At 36.9% G+C, this 17754-nt stretch overlaps 1 pseudogene; it reads right to left on the reverse strand.

The window, feature by feature from the left end:
- Positions 1–395: 395 nt before the first annotated feature.
- Positions 396–16082, reverse strand: LOC120149705 (annotated as a pseudogene).
- Positions 16083–17754: the final 1672 nt, after the last annotated feature.

Consider the following 17754-nt stretch of genomic DNA (forward strand, 5'->3'; position numbering starts at 1 on the left):
CTGGTCGAAGATAATGCTTCCATTGACAGTCATATTCCTCTATTACGCGCAATTACGAAGCAACGAAGGTCTGGATGCTGGATAACAAATATCCAATGGATAAGCAGGAATGGGAACAAAATTGCAGATAAGATGGCAAAGCTTGTCTCCTGGAATCACTTTAGTTTGATTCGTTTCGACTTTCCCCCTGATGAGCTTATTGATCTCCTTCGATTAGAAGCAGCCGTTGCGCAGCAAGATGACGCTACTAGCCATGCTTAGACTACTATCTTAGGCTTTCTTTCAATTCAAAAAAAAAAAACAAAGGCTAGCTTATTATTAAATGTAAAAATTAGCTAAATCATGAACGAATCCTTCGCCTCATGCTTTAGAATGGTAAACGACCTTAGCCCTGACTACCCTAACAAGCCCTTGTGTTTACACCATGAAATATCAATCACATAGAGGAATACCGCCCCAACAGTATTACCGTCGACCGTCCAAAGAAACTTCGGCATCCCTACTTTATCATCATCAAATAGTTAGATATGAATGTTCATGCCAAATATATCGGCGACCGCGACAAAAGCACTGATCACAAGAGTTGTTGTCGATAGCATCACTCTCATTCAAAGATAATGGTTCTATTTTTCATCCAACATTATGTTTATGTAGTTCTCTGTGTTATCCACATAATCCCTCATCTTCAATCAAAGAGGAAAATCATCAAGAGATAAAATATTCAATAATCTACACTTACATTTGAGTTCGAGAACTAAATATATAATCTAAGCTTATATTCGAGTTCGAGTAAACAATGATGAGACAGGAGACATTAATCAAGTTGTAGATGCAAGTGACATACTGTCTATGTTACATGGGGACAGTAGAGGATGGGCGTTTCAAGTACTTGAAACGTCCCTGGCAAGGGGACGGTACGGGGACGGCCGGGGTACGTACCGGGGACGTGCCACGGTGGCAGAGTACGGTCGAACGATACGGGGACGTTTTGATGCTCGCTGGGGACGACCTTCCTCTGCCATCCCCGTGCAACAGAGGTGAATTGCACCTTCCCGTTCAATCCAAACCAAGACAACGCGTGCGGAAAGCTAACAATAAACGCCTACTACGGCGAATCTTAGAGAAAATACGAGAAATTTATAGCTCTACAAGAACCACCCGGATCTTACAACGAATCGAAATTTCGACCGCCGTATTAACGCGATTATCTTCACTGTAGATCATCTTTGTACGGTAAGCTAAGCACCGATAGAATCCGAGAATGGATGGCTTACCACGCTTAGTTCTTCGGACCCAGATCGCATTTCGTGTTCTACGACACCGACGGGGTGTCCTTGGAGGTTATGGCAGTGCTGGAACCATGGGTCTGAGTCGGGAGGGCCAAGGTTCAGGATATAAGGGACCAAGCCTAGTACGATGGGTATTGGGTACTATTATAACCAATTTCTGGTAGTGAACGATTGTTTACAGTACAATTACGATATAAACCTGCAGAGAAGATGAGCACTTGCAAGTTGCAACCTATTGATCAAATATTCGAATCTTTTCCAGGTTATTGAAGCTGAATCTCAACCTAGCGATCTATGTACACGTCGTTTAGGCACACATACAACCCTAAGCTGATATGTCTTTATGCATTTTCAGTTACTGCAACAATTGAATCATAATGTCTAATCATCTTTAAAGCTGTGAAGTTGGAATACATGATAAATGGAATTTTGATGCCTCAATCTAAGCTACTTATATTTCTTTGTTGTTTGTATGGACTATTTAGATATTTTTGAAGTAGGAATATATGATAATCTGGTCTTCATGTTAATGCAGGCATTGGTTCTATCTTGTCAAGCAGCATGGCAAGCTCTCCATCAATGTCACTCATTTCCACATTGGCTACTTGTGTTCTACCATTCAAAACATTTACACTTGTTGAGCTTTAGAAAGCAACAAACAATTTCAGTTCTATTAGAATATTTCACTCCAAAGGTCTCAGATTTTGGTTTAGCTAGGGAAGCAACTGAAGGATCCCAACACATTTCCACCCGAGTCATGAGAACTTTTAGGTAATTTTTTACATCTATTTATAATTTTAAAATTATTTTATATGCCGTACCCTTGCCGTCTCCGTACCCTGTAATTTTAGAAATTGTCATTTCCTGTCCCCGTATCTGTATCAGTGTAATATAGCATACCGTGGAGAGCTTGTTGAGTGTACCATCAGCTTGTACAAAGTAGGCTTCCAATAGCATTTCTAACTCCTATACATTAAGGTTTTTACCGATAAAACTATGACCAGAACACGATCGACTTCCATGGCTGTCTCTGGCTGTAGCAGCATCAAATGATTGGTCATGGGGTTTATCGGAATCTTGGGTATCATCACCTTCGTAGCAGGGTGTCAAACGGGCTTCAGCAGGTGTGCTAACATAATGCAAAAGATATTATAAGCAAATAATGAATGTGAAATTGTAACAACTCGGAAATTTGAAATATATATATATATATATATATATAATTGTAATTTGGGTTTTAATTAAGTAATTTGGAGAAATTTGGGGACTAAATTAAAAGATTTTAAAAATTTGTAGATTGTTTTAGAGTTAAAAAAATTCAAGGACCAAGCCCTGAATTTACCCAAGAAAGGTTGGTGAAGTTTGGTATTATATACAGCAATTGGTTTCTGAAAAATCAAAAACCAATTGCTCCTAAATTGAGCCTAAACTTCCTTCCCCAACGTCAACTTCCGACAACGATCCCGACTCCGTCCGAATTCCGATCATCGTTTTGAAACCACCATCGTGTTCGTTATCGAGTGAGGATCAATTTCCTTAAATTAATTGAGGTGAAACGCTGTCAAACGCCGTGAATTTCAAGTCAAAGCCTCGACTTTTTTTTAGCTCAATCGTCGAGAAAATCTTAAATTCAGCGCCGATCGTTGCTCTGTTTACGACACCTCCCGTACCATCGTGTTCCTTGTGCCGTTCCGAGTCCGCCAGTGTCATCCTCGGTCTCCGTTGACGGTGGCGCGTGGGGAGGTGAAGCGGTCAAAGTTTCCGATTTGATGAAATTGAGCTCTCCGTCATTCAAAAATTTGAACTGATCTTTGTAAGTATCTCGAAATCGCTCAAAATAATTTTTAGAAATTTTTCCGTGAATTTTAAGCAGCCAGAAGAGACCTCACGCGTCGCCACTGCGCGTGGTGAATGCAAAAATAACCGGTTTGATCGGTTTTGACCCGACCCGACCTGTTGACCCTACCCGATCGTTGACCGGATGTTATTTTGGGAATATATTCGAAATGTGTGCTATTTTGGGAATTTATTCGAAATAGGTGCTATTTTGGAAATTTATTCAAAATGAGTGTTATTTTGGGAATTAATTCGAAAAGGGTGCTATTTTGGTAATTATTTTAAAAAAAAAGATGTTATTTCTGTAAAATGGTTGACAGCTTGTTGACCTCTTTTGACGAGAATTTTGACCGGCTTTGACCGACTATTAAACAACCGTTAATCATTTTCGAGAATACTTTTCCTGACTATTTTTGACGTCCTGAATCTGTTTTTGGGGTCCGTTTTGCTAAATTCAAACATGAAAGTCTCCAAATCGCTAGTCAAACCCGTTGACTTTGATTTTGACCATGAATTCAAATTTTTGTAAAGTCATACTTTATGTTTTTCGACATCCTAAATCTGATTCCGAAGTCCGTTTTGCCAAATTATGACCCGAAATTCCTTAATCGAGCTTGTAAACCCAAAAGGCTTAATATTTCAATATTTTGATTAATTATTTGAGATTTGGTTAAGGAATTGATTCAATAAAAATATTTTATGAAGGTACTCGTGTTTCACATGAGCAAGGATCAATTAGGTCTTGTGTTGTCCGTTCGTTAGACCAACCTGAACCGCGTACTACGAGAATTACCCGTAGGTTTCCGTATATTATTTAAATAATATTTAGATTATTTATATTAGGTTTCCAATATGGATTTTTCCAATTCGTAGGATATAGCGCTGCAGCAGAGCAGATCGACAAAACCAGTAATAAGCTTCCCTATCTGATTTCTCAGACTGTTACAGGTGTGTTTCATGACAATGTTATTTTACTGTTTTAAAAATATTATTTGAATTGGTTTAGATTGGTGATAATTCATAATACTGTTATGACATGATACATGTTACGTGATTCCTGAATATTGATTTCCTGATATTTGATTTTTGTATTTCAGTATATGGTTTTTTTAAAGCATGAATTATTCACCAATTTTACTTGAATACATACTTGTTTATTACTGACATTGGGGGGGAATTGTTGGAGGAAGAATACTTGCAGGCTCCTCGGCTTTGTGCTCAGGGCCTTACTGGACGTGACGGGGTGTATGGTTCTGGGGAACCTACACATTTTGTTCATGACGGATAGGGGTAGTGTTCATATTTTAAATAAAACAAACATGTTTGATGAAATGATTTTACTGAAATATTTTATTAAAATGTTTTTATACACTGTTTGATGCACAATGGGCTTTTTAGCTCATTCTATAGTTTTTACCATTTTTCAGATAACAACAGACTGTAAGCTAGCAGATTTGGCATCAGGGGAGAATCAACTACTTATTTTGTACGAACATATATCTCTACATGTTTTTCGTTGTATCTGGTGACATGTATTTGCTATCATTTTGGATATATTTGTATTATTAATATTTTGTTTTGTATTATATCTAATGTATTATAAGTTTAAAAAAACCCTCTGAATAGGATATGTGACCACTTAGGTTTGGGTCTAACTTACAGACCAGGTCTGGGGGGTTACATTTGGTGGTATCAGAGCCTTCGATTTTAAACACTCGGACTGTCTATGGGTCCTAAATTTGGATTTTTAAGAATTTTTTTTAAAAAATGTCACCTTATGTTATGATTTAAAGTTTTCTCGAGATCCCTGATGCTAATCTGACATATGTTTCAAATTCTTTCTGTAGAGCCTTATAGATCCAACGATGAATGCTGCTAGAGGTCGTAGGATAGGACGTGGTAGAGGGCGAGTCACTCGACCTTCTATTACGATAGACGATCCGATGTCACCACGTGATCCTCCTGTTCCGCAAGTACATCCGACTCTTTCTCATGATGATCACTTTACTCCTGTGAGAGACCCTCCCGTCACTGAAGATGAGGATACTGAGATGAATGAAGACGCCATTAATAGAGCTATCTTCTGCATGTTTCAGAGAGATGCTAGAGCCCCTAGTAACATGAATGCAGTGGAGATTTCAAATTCTCTGGTTACTGCTGGTGTAGTTCCATTCGAGGGTATTATTGGTGGACCTCCGACAGACGTTGAGTATTGGCTGGAGGAAACATAGAGGATTATGGATGAGATAGACCTCAAACCTGAGCAAAAGTTAAAGGGGGCCTTAACTATGTTGAAGAAAGAAAGCTTCAGATGGTGGCAATTCATTTCTGGTAGTATTCCGAGGAACCAATTAACATGGGATCTTTTCAAGACGCGCTTCCGGAGTCGCTACATCGGAGAGAGATATCTGCAGCAGCGACGCCAGGATTTTCAGAATCTAGAGCAGGGTAATATGTCTGTTATGGATTACGAGGTGGAGTTCATCCGATTGAGCCGTTATGCTCCTGGACTTGTTGACACGGAGACATATCGATGCTTGAGGTTCGAGAATGGACTCATGTATGAGATCAGGAGTCGAGTCGCTACCCACCGAGAGATGAATTTTGATGCTTTGGTTGAGATAGCCAAGACTGCTGAGGAAATGAGCGACTGGGTATGGAACACAAGAGAGATAGTGATCGAGCTCAAACCTGATTCAGGAGGCCTTCTGGTTCTGTTGATTCTTCAGGACACCCTAGCAAGAGAGGCAGGGGTGAGTCCTTTCAGAGAGGTGGTAAGAGTGTCAGACCTGTTGCATCTGGTTCTTCAGTTGTTCAATCTTCTAGACATGGTGGTTCTTTTGGGTCTCAATCCTTGCCAATATGCGATTACTGTGGGAAACATCATTTTGGGGAATGCAGGATGAAAATGGGCACTTGTTATAAATGTGGGTCTGGTGACCATCATTTGAAGGATTGTCCAGAGATACCTCGTTTTATTCAGACACCAGCTCGTACTACCGCTCGTACTCAGAGTACTGTTCAGACTCCAGCGGTGAATCATAGTTAGGGCAGAGTATCAGGATCGGCTAATAGAGGCCGAGTATCTCAGAGTAGGGGTCCAGTTAGATCTGAGGCCAGACAGCCTGCATTGGTTTACAATGCCAGACTTCGACAAGATCATGATGGGCCTAATGTGACTGCAGGTACTGTAACTATTCATTCAGTTCCATACTTTGCATTGTTTGATAGTGGCTCTACCAATTCCTATGTATCGCATTCTGTTTCTGAGGGTCTAAATATTCCTGTTGAGAATACTGAGCATTCGGTGATAGTTCAAAGTCCCTTAGGCAAGTCCATTGTGTTGGATCGTATTTATAGAGAGTGCCCTATTGAGATCAATGGAGAGATTTTTCTGGCTGACCTGATGGAGTTACCTTTAGAAGAGTTTGATTTGATTCTCGGCGTAGATTGGTTGGACAAACATTGAGTAAATATTGATTTTAAGACTAAGAAAGTTGTTCTGAAGACCCCAGATAATCGAAAGATTATAATGATTAGGGAACACCGTGGATTTCTGACGAATGTTGTATCTGCTTTGGTAGCTGAGAAGATGATCAGGAAAGGTTCCGAGGCGTTTCTTGCTTATATATTGGATACTAGGAGTTCTCAGTCTGATATTGAAGGTATCTGGATTGTTAAGGAATTTTCTGATTTTTTTCCCGAGGAGTTGCCTGGATTACCTCCCGGATAGAGAAGTTGAGTTTGAGATTGAAATCTATTCTGGTTCCAATCTGGTTTCAATGGCTCCTTATCGTATGGCCCCAAAGGAGCTTAAGGAACTGAAAGTTCAACTCCAGGAGCTGTTGGATAAGGGATTTATCCGACCCAGTATATCACCGTGGGGAGCCCCAGTTCTCTTTGTCAAGAAGAAAGATGGGACATTGAGACTTTGTATCGATTATATGAAACTGAACAAGTTCACGGTTAAAAACAAATATCCTTTGCCCATAATCGATGATCTATTTGACCAATTTCGAGGGGCTTCTATCTTCTCAAAAATAGACTTGAGGTCTGGGTATTATCAACTCAAGGTGAAAGATTCAGATATTCCGAAGACTGTTTTTTTGTACTCGATATGGGTATTATGAAGTTTTAGTAATGTCGTTTGGGTTAACAAATGCCCCTGCAGCATTTATGGATCTGATGCATAGGGTGTTTCGACCTTATTTGGACCAGTTTGTTGTTGTGTTCATTGATGACATACTGGTGTATTCTAGAAGTGAAGAAGAACATGATGAGCATTTAAAGATTGTTCTACAGACTCTAAGAGAGAATAAGCTATACGCTAAGTTGAGCAAGTGTGAGTTCTGGCTCAGCGAAGTGACTTTTCTTGGACAAATTGTTTCTGCTGATGGTATTCGGGTGGATCCAAGAAAGGTGGAGGCTATTCTGAACTGGAAGCAACCCAGGAATGTTTCTGAGATTTGTAGTTTCTTGGGCTTAGTTGGTTATTACCGTCATTTCGTTGAGGGGTTCTCCCTTATTGCAGCTCCTCTGACGAAACTATTGAGGAAATATATTTCATTTGTTTGGTCTGAGAACCAACAAGCTAGTTTTGAGAAACTGGAGACTGTTCTAACTCAAGCCCCAGTACTGATTCAGCCTTAATCTGGGAAAGATTTTTCTGTCTACAGTGATGTTTCTCACTCTGGATTAGGTTGTGTTTTGATGCAAGATAGGAAGGCTATCGCTTATGCTTCGCGTCAATTAAAGCCGCATAAGCGTAACTATCCTATTCACGACCTGGAGTTAGATGCCGTAGTTTTTGCTTTAAAGATCTGGAGACACTACCTATACGGAGAAAAATATTATATTTATACTGATCATAAGAGTCTGAAATATCTGCTTACTCAGAAAGAATTGAATTTGAGACAGCGTCGCTGGTTGGAGCTTTTAAAGGACTATGATTTGGAGATAGAATATCATCCAGGGAAGGCTAATGTAGTGGCAGACGCCTTGAACCGTAAGGCGATGTCAGATCTCAGAGCCTTATTCGCCAACTTGAGTTTATTTGATGATAATAGTCTGTTAGCAGAGTTGCAGGTTAAGCCTACTTTGGTCGAGGAGATTAAGACCAAACAACTTCTGGATAGCTCATTGCTTTCCATTATTGAGCAAGTTAAACAAGGATCGAGTTCAAAGTATACTATGGATCAGGATGGTATTTTGTGTTTTCACGGTCGTTATTACGTTCCTAAAGATGATGAATTGAGACGAGTTATTCTTCAGGAGGCTCATAGTAGTCCTTATGCTATGCATCCTGGCGGGGACAAAATGTACAATAATCTCAAGGAGCTTTACTTTTGGACTGGTATGAAAAAGAATATTTCATATTTTGTCAGCAAGTTAAAGCAGAACACCAGCATCCATCCGGATTGTTACAGCCAATTAAGATTCCTGAGTGGAAATGGGAGCGCATTACAATGGACTACGTTACTGGTCTTCCTCTGACTCCTTCTAAAAAGGATTCTATTTGGGTGATTGTTGATCGACTCACTAAATCAGCGCACTTTATCCCTATCCGGATTAATTATTCTCTGGACAAACTGGCTAAGTTGTACATTTCTGAGATCGTTAGACTTCATGGTGTTCCGTTGTCTATCATATCTGATCGAGATCCTAGGTTCACTTCCAGGTTCTAGAAGGCTTTACACGAGGCTTTGGGTACTCGTTTGAATTTCAGTACATCTTTTCATCCTCATACTGATGGGCAGTCTGAGTGAGTAATTCAGGTGTTGGAGGATATGTTACGGGGTTGTGTGATAGATTTTCGTGGTAGTTGGGAAGATTTCTTGCCATTAGCTGAGTTTGCTTACAATAATAGTTACCAGGCAAGTATTCGCATGGCACCGTACGAGGCTCTGTATGAACGTAGATGTCGTACTCCTATATGTTGGACAGAGTTGCATGATAGAAAAACTTTGGGTTCAGACTTGGTTCGAGAGACTGAAGATACTGTCAGATTTATCCGTGATCGTTTAAAAGAGGCATTCGATAGGCAGAAATCATACGCAGATAAGCGACATAAGGATATCGAGTTTGAGGTTGAAGATCAGGTTTTTCTTAAAGTATCTCCATGGAAGAAGGTATTGAGATTTGGACGTAAAGGTAAATTGAGTCCGAGATTTATTGGGCCATATCGTATTCTGAAGAAAGTTGGACCTATTGCTTATCAGCTTGAGTTGCCTCCACAGCTTAGTCGTATTCATGATGTTTTTAATGTGTATATGTTGAGGCGATACCGTCCAGATCCAGATCACATCATTCAAGTTGATGAGGTAGAGCTAAGACCTGATTTGTCATACGAGGAGGAGTATGTTCAGGTTTTAGAGAGGGATGAACGAGTTCTTCGGAATAGGCGTATTCTAATGGTCAAAATTCAGTGGAGTAATTGTAGTCCCTCAGAAGCTACTTGGGAGACATTGGAGTCAATGGAGGCTCAATTTCCTCATCTATTTGCATAAGGTAAATTTTGAGGACGAAATTTCTTGTAGAGGGGAAGAATTGTAACAACCCGGAAATTTGAAAAAATATAAATATATATAATTGTAATTTGAGGTTTTAATTAAGAAATTTGGAGAAATTTGGGGACTAAATTAAAAGATTTTAAAAATTTATAGATTGTTTTAGAGTTAAAAAAATTCAGGGACCAAGCCCTAAATTTACCCAAGAAAGGTTGGTGAAGTTTGGTATTATATACGGTAATTGGTTTCTGAAAAATCGGAAACCAATTGCTCCTAAATTGAGCCTAAACTTCCTTCCCCAACGTCAACTTCCGACAACGATCCCGACTCTGTCCGAATTTCGATCGTCGTTTTGAAACCACCATCGTGTTCTTTATCAAGTGAGGAGCAATTCCCTTAAATTAATTGAGGTGAAACGCTGCCAAACGCCATGAATTTCAAGTTAAAGCATCGACGTTTTTTTAGCTCAATCGCCGAGAAAATCTTAAATTCAGCGTCGATCGTTGCTTCGTTTACGACACCTCCCGCACCATCGTGTTCCTTGTGCCGTTCCGAGTCCGCCGGTGTCATCCTCGGTCTCCGTCGACGGCAGCGCGTGGGGAGGTGAAGCGGTCAAAGTTTCCGATTTGATGAAATCGAGCTCTCCGCCGTTCAAAAATTTGAACCGATCTTTGTAAGTATCTTGAAATCGCTCAAAATAATTTTTAGAAATTTTTCCGTTAGTTTTACGCAGCCAGAAGAGACCTCACGCTCCGCCACTGAGCATGGGGAAGGCAAAAATAACCGGTTTGACCAGTTTTTCAAAGGGTTTGACCGGTTTTGACCCGACCCTACCGTTGATCGGGTGCTATTTTGGGAATTTATTCGAAATAGGTGTTATTTTGGAAATTAATTCGAAATATTGCTATTTTGGGAATTAATTTGAAAAGGGTGCTATTTTGGGAATTAATTCGAAAAGGGTGCTATTTTGGTAATTATTAAAAAAATGTTATTTCTGTTAAATGGTAGACAATTTGTTGACCTCTTTTGACCGGCTTTGACCGGCTATTAAATAACAGTTAATCTTTTTCAAGAATATTTATCCTGACAGTTTTCGACGTCCCAAATCTATTTTTAGGGTTCGTTTCACTAAATTCAAACGTAAAAGTCTCCAAATTGTTAGTCAAACCCGTTGACTTTGATTTTGACCAAGAATTCAAATTTTCGAAAAGTCATACTTTATGTTTTTCGACATCCTGAATCTGATTCCGAAGTCCGTTTTGCCAAATTATGACCCGAAATTCCTGAATCGAGCTTGTAAACCCAAAAGGCTTAATATTTCAATATTTTGATTAATTATTTGAGATTTGGTTAAGGAATTGATTCAATAAAAATATTTTATGAAGGTACTCGTGTTTCACATGAGCAAGGATCAATTAGGTCCGGTGTTGTCCGTTCGTTAGACCAGCCTGAACCGCGTACTACGAGAATTACCCGTAGGTTTCTGTATATTATTTAAATAATATTTAGATTATTTATATTAGGTTTCCAATATGGATTTTTCCAATTCGTAGGATCTAGCGATGCAGCAGAGCATGATCGACAAAACCAGTAATAAGCTTCCCTATCTGATTTCTCAGACTGTTACAGGTGTGTTTCATGACAGTGTTATTTTACTGTTTTAAAAATATTGTTTGAATTGTTTTATATTGGTGATAATTCATAATACTGTTATGACATGATACATGTTACGTGATTCCTGATTATTGATTTCCTGATATCTGATTTTTGTATTTCGGTATATGGCTTTTTTAAGCATGAATTATTCACCAACTTTACTTGAATACATACTTGTTTATTACTGACATTATGGAGAAATTGTTGGAGGAAGAATACTTACAAGCTCCTCGGCTTTGTGCTCAGAGCCTTACTGGACGTGACGGGGTGTATGGTTCTGGGGAACCTACACATTTTGTTCGTGACGGATGGGGGTAGTGTTCATATTTTAAATAAAACAAACATGTTTGATGAAATGATTTTACTGAAATATTTTATTAAAATGTTTTTATACGCTGTTTGAAGCACACTGGGCTTTTTAGCTCATTCTATAGTTTTTACCTTTTTTCAGATAACAGCAGACCGTAAGCTAGCAGATTTGGCATCAGGGGAGATCAACTACTTATTTTGTACGAATATATATCTCTACATGTTTTCCGTTGTATCTGGTGACATGTATTTGTTATCGTTTTGGATATATTTGTATTATTAATATTTTGTTTTGTATTATATCTAATGTATTATAAGCTTAAAAAAACCTCTGAATGAGATATGTGACCACTTAAGTTTTTGTCTAACTTACAGACCGGGTTTGGGGTTACAAAAATCATTAATGAAAATTGTTAAAAAGAAAATGTTTAGTGTCTGTCATCATTGTCTGGTTCGACAACTTCTTCTCCTTGTTCAACTGATTCATCTCTTTCATTCAGAGAAGCAGATGAAGAGTTCTCGATTTGTTGTTTCTCTGTTAAATACATATCAGCCATATCATCATCGTCGTCTAGCAAGTGTTCTAACTCATCCCTTACCTGAAGATAAAGGTCAAATATTTCACTTAAAGAGAATTTCAGGTTTAATTAGTTTAAATCACTCTACTTGTTTGATTTAAAACTCCTATTTCACTCCTTAACATCATTAAAATTTTATGTCAAAATTTAAGTTTAAACATGTCAAGTTTGTTTTTTTTTACTATTTTAAAGTTTAAAATTTAGTTCTATATTTTGATTTTGTGATATTAACTTACTGTACTATTATATATATAAAAATCATGATCATGATTACTCTCTTTAACTTCTATTCAATTTTATTATGAATGAATCCTAGTGATCTTGAAAGTAAAATAATTGTTGTTATTCCTTGAGGTTTTGGGTTCGAGTACCGGTAATATCAATGGTACAAGCGTTTAATGTCAAACGGTTGAGAGTTATATTTTACCATATCTACTTGGTACTTACCTCAAATTAATTCAAAACAAAATATCATTAATGATGGACATAATAACTAAAAAAGCATGACAAAATAATATGCGGCTAAAAAATTACTTTTTTATAGTTGTTAAGTCAACAATCAATGATAAAATTGGATAAAAAATAATAAAGGACCAGATTTTTATATGAAGAGAGTATAAAGATTCAATATCACAAAATTAAAATATGAAGAATACATTTTAAATTTTAGAATATATATAGACTCTCAGCATTTTTAAACCCCAAACTTTATCATCAATACAACTATGAAATCATACTATTTTTTAAGCAAAATTTTATAAACTAACAAAGTAATTTTTTTATTGAAAACACTAAGGTGTCAACAATTAGATTAAAATTTAAAAAAAATTGTGGAAGTACGAGGACTAGTAGCATATTTTAACCAAAAGAAAAAGAAAATGTGCAGAAGCCAACCTTTTGAACACGGCCAGTGATTGCAACTTGCCGGCTTTTAATTTGTCGAACATGCTCCAAATTGAGAGTACTAATCTTGGAGGTCAATCTAAGGCTGGATGAGCCTCTTGCTCCAACGTTGTTGTCTGCTTTGCCAATTGTAAAACATTAGAGAGATAGAGTTGGAAATGGAAGAAAGCTAACTTCAAGAGAGGAGAAATTCTCACTTCAGATTCTAAGCATCCACAAGCAGCTTCAAGGCAGGCCTCCAATGCGACGAACTCGAATGGGAGAATCGTTTTACCTTCCTGGTTCTCTTCTGCCTTGGCTTCCTCATTCTGATTCTGGAGCTGTGAAATTCTCGGTAACAAATTTTGGGAAGTTGTTCCAATTATGCAGTTGGTCTCATCAATGGCACTCTCCTAATTACCTTGGATTGATTTGCTTGATAATGCAACTGAATCCTTCTCTGCAACTCATTAACAAACGGCGTAACGGAAGGATCCTCCTAATTCAAAAGCAGAACCTCTTGAGCCGTGATGATTGCCTTTATGTGCTCCAAGTTAATCACGATGGCCCTTTCTCGACCCAGGACCGTCGACGGGTACGAAAGAAGCGGGTCCAAGATCCGAAGATCACGACCGGGTAAAAACGTGCGTCGCATGATGGAATGTTTTCCGGCCTCCAATCTCATGGTCTGGGTCGTCCAGTCCAGTACAAGCCATGTGAAGATACTATTTTTTTATCCATATTATTATTATTATTATTAATATTATTATTATCATTATTAATATTATTATTATTATTATTATTATTATTAATATTATTATTATCATTGTTAATATTATTATTATTATTTTTTTTATTATTATTATTTTTATTATTAAATATATTAAATACATATAAATTACAAACCAATTACAATTAAACCGGCCCAGTTACAAACCAACTGAAACCGGTCCAAATCCAACCAGAAACCCTAAATATTTGGGTTTCCAGTTAGGGTTTCCTAACCCTAATCATCCTCAGCCGCCTCATCACAACCGTTGGATCTGACACGATCCAACGGTCCACATGGTTCCAGAGAGAAACCCTAGGGTTTGATACCCTAGGGCCACGCGGCGCCGCCCCAGCTTCCATGCGGCTGCCGACAGTCTTCTCGCCACTCCGCCGCTGCCACGTCCCAGCCGAAGACTCCAGAAGCTAGAACACCAGCCGGCCACGCCAAGGCTACGGGGTGAGTCACCACTGGTAGTCCGGTGACTCACCGAAGCCCCCTCTTCGGACCGGTCCGAGACGAACACCGGTGGTGGCTATAAAAGCCACCACCCACCTGCGAAAAAAAGAAGGAGGGAGAGACAGCAAGAAGAGACAGAGACTGAACCAAAAAGAAAAAAAAAGAGAAGAAAATAGAGAGATATAAAACTACCAACGATCCCAACAGAGCAAAAACAAAAAGAAGAAGAGAGGGGAGAAGCTTACCAAGGAAACCTTGACCGTCACCGGAAACACTGAACATCGCCGGAGAACCGAAAAAACCGAAGGTATATTTGTAGATCTGCTCCGATTGGGAGTCATTTAACGGAAAAAAGTATCGGGACCGTCATTAGGACGGTCCGATCTACATTTAGATGTAAAAAAAAATTTTTCCGGCCACCGAAGACGGTGGCCGGCGGCGGTGGTTGACGACGGATGAACGCCGGCTAACGGCTGCCGGACGACCGAATTTCTCTCAGTTTAGAGAGAAGACAGAGAATTCTTCTCTCTGTTTGAGAGAAAGAAAAGAAAAAAAAAAGGAAAGAAGAAATGAAATGGCTGGCCCTTCGGGCCAGCCGATTTGGACTTATATAGTCCTTCCCGAACGACGTCGTTTCGGGAAGGACTATGCGCGTAATTACAAAATAGTTAAATCCCTTCCACAGTCCTTCATATTTGTAAACTTTACATTTTGGTCACTAAACTGAATTTATAAGAATTTTAATTCGGTCTTTGAATTTTAATTTTATTCATTTTAGTCTTTTTAATTAAAATAATATATTTAGGATAAATGACAGATTTAATCCCTTAATTTTAATAAATAATTTTTTAGTCCCTAGTTCATACTTTTAATTTATTTTATTATAAATTTTGAATTTTAGATAATTTTATTTTGGTCATTAATTATTAAATTAGAAAAAAATATTTAATCCCTATAATTTCAATTAATTAGGAATTAGATTTAGTTTTATTTTATTCATAATTTAGTTATTATTTTATATGTTTTCATTTTATTGCTTAAAATATATTGTTTTAGTGATATTTTATTTTATTATACTGTTAAATTTTTATATATATTCATAAATATACATATAAAATATTTTTTTAATATTTGTTTTTTTTAATATCGAAGAAAAGGACAGTCTTAATACAACTGGATGTCCTATTCTGATATTTTAAAATTAAAAAGTAAACAATATTATTTAAATTAATATTTATCAATATCAAAGAAAAGAGCTGTCTTAAGGCACCTAGAAGTTCTTTTCGGATATTTTTAATAAATAAATATTTTTTAATAGAATTATAAATTAAATATATTTTTGCATTTTAATAGAGACAATTTATAATTAAAAAGTACCAATTTTGGGCGTTGTAGGGGTGCTAATCCTTCCCTAAACGTAACCGACCACGAATCCCTTTTTATTATTAAAAAGAACGAATTTTTGGTTATAAAACGCAGATCAGTTCATCTTTTAAATATGGTTTTCTTAAAAACTATTTTAAAAGAAAATTTTTAGGTATTCGACCTACCTAATCCAAAAGGTCGATGGCGACTCACAAATTATTCTCAAAATTATTTATTAACATCAATTTCCCTGCCAAATTATAATATTTCGTGCCCGGACGAAAACCGGTTACGACACCATGAGCGGACGCTGGTCCCTTTTTTTCCGATGAACAAGGCCGGTGATGGTGGGAATGGTAGCGGACCGACTTGTTTGGTCCTGGTCGTCTTCGGGTTTGGACGATGCCGGTGGCGGTGGAGTTCCCGCTGTCATTAGGTGATTCTTGGTTACCGGAGAAAATGCCGTTTAGATCGAAAAGTTGAATTTTGAAAATGCCATTTATATAATTTGTCCTTTGTCATTTAATTTTGGCGCAAGTGTTGCAAGAACCATATCACTAGCACTGAATTTGAAAATATTGTAAAAACAAATCTTGCCTTATTTTAATTGGTGAACAACACTGATGCTCCCTTATATTTTTAGTCTATTCGATTTTCGTCATAAGTTTTGGAGAAGTTTGTTTTTGGTCACTTTTCCGATACGGTATGCTAGTAAAAAATGGTTAAATTTTAATTTGACCCATCAATTTTAGTTAATTTTACTTTAAACTTTACATAAAATACTAATTTAACCTCTAAATTTTATATTAAATATTAATTTGACTCATGAATTAAGTCAAAGTTTATGTCGTTGTCAGTCACTCATCACCTTCGTTGGTCACCTTCGATTTCCATCACCTGTCATTGTTGATTGTCATCGTCGATGATTGTTGAACCCTAAAACTTTTAATTCACCCTTAAAACTTAAGGAACCAAACGTTTAAATGTTCATACAGATGTCGTATTCGAACTTGACACTTAATTAATAACTATCATTCTTTTAACTATTAAAATAGTTCGGTTTCTACAAAATAAAATATAATTTAAGATGAGCTTGGTAGGATAGAGTTTTCTCTCGATCACAACTTCCTCTCATTAAGATGGGCTTGAATTAATAACTGCCAGTATTGATATATTCCAAATTAAAATAGGGGAAAAGGGCTATCGTTTCTATCTAGTTGTTTGTTTGCAATTAATAAACACTTCCAATATTTATTTGAATTTACCCCTTGTGTCTATATTTAGCTAATTAGCTTTACCAATTAAAAATGGTCCAAATAACCTTTGATATTATGGAAGTACTTATTTCAAAAGAAAATGTATCAAATTGGACAAGCTTAGCTTTTAATGCCTCGGATCCATGTGTAATTTCTCCCTTTATTCAAAAAAAATGAAAAATGTGCATGCATCCTATCCTACCTTCAAAACCAAAAACATTATTTATGTAAGGTTTAAATATACATTTAATATATGAATTAGATCAATAAAATTTGTAAGTATTGTGTGTGGATTTTTTTGTTGTTGAGAAATATAGGTGTTGAAAATTTCTTTTAGAATTTAGGTCATTTATTATAATATTTATGAATTTTGTCATGTGAAAGCAAGTTTCATAAAATATATTAAAAAATAAAACTTATCGTATGGGTTAGACGAAATTTGTATGTAACTCGTCATGTGAACGTGAAAAATTCTAATTATTTATTATATTTTATAAAACTCGTCATTTTTATATGATGATTTGGTTTTCTCCTATCAACTTTATTAACTAGTAAAGGCAACCGATTTGGTTTTCTCCTGTCAACTTTATTAATTGAATAATAAATGTTATTTTGAAAAAAATCAAAAGCAAACACAGCTTGCCGTCTATTATTGAATAACGATGTGAGTTTCGATTTTGCCTGTTCTATCTTTTATTTAATTGACTTAAATAAATAAAATCTTGAAGTTAATTATTAAACGAATTGAGCTCATATAAACTATATGTTCAATTCATTTTGGTTTATAAATAACTTTATCTATAATTCTTTCAATATTCATTCACGAATTACGATTATTCTTAAAGGTAA

Source organism: Hibiscus syriacus, unplaced genomic scaffold, assembly GCF_006381635.1.
Source record: "Hibiscus syriacus cultivar Baekdansim isolate YM2019G1 unplaced genomic scaffold, ASM638163v2 tig00111008_pilon, whole genome shotgun sequence".
In the NCBI taxonomy this organism is placed as follows: Eukaryota; Viridiplantae; Streptophyta; class Magnoliopsida; order Malvales; family Malvaceae; genus Hibiscus; species Hibiscus syriacus.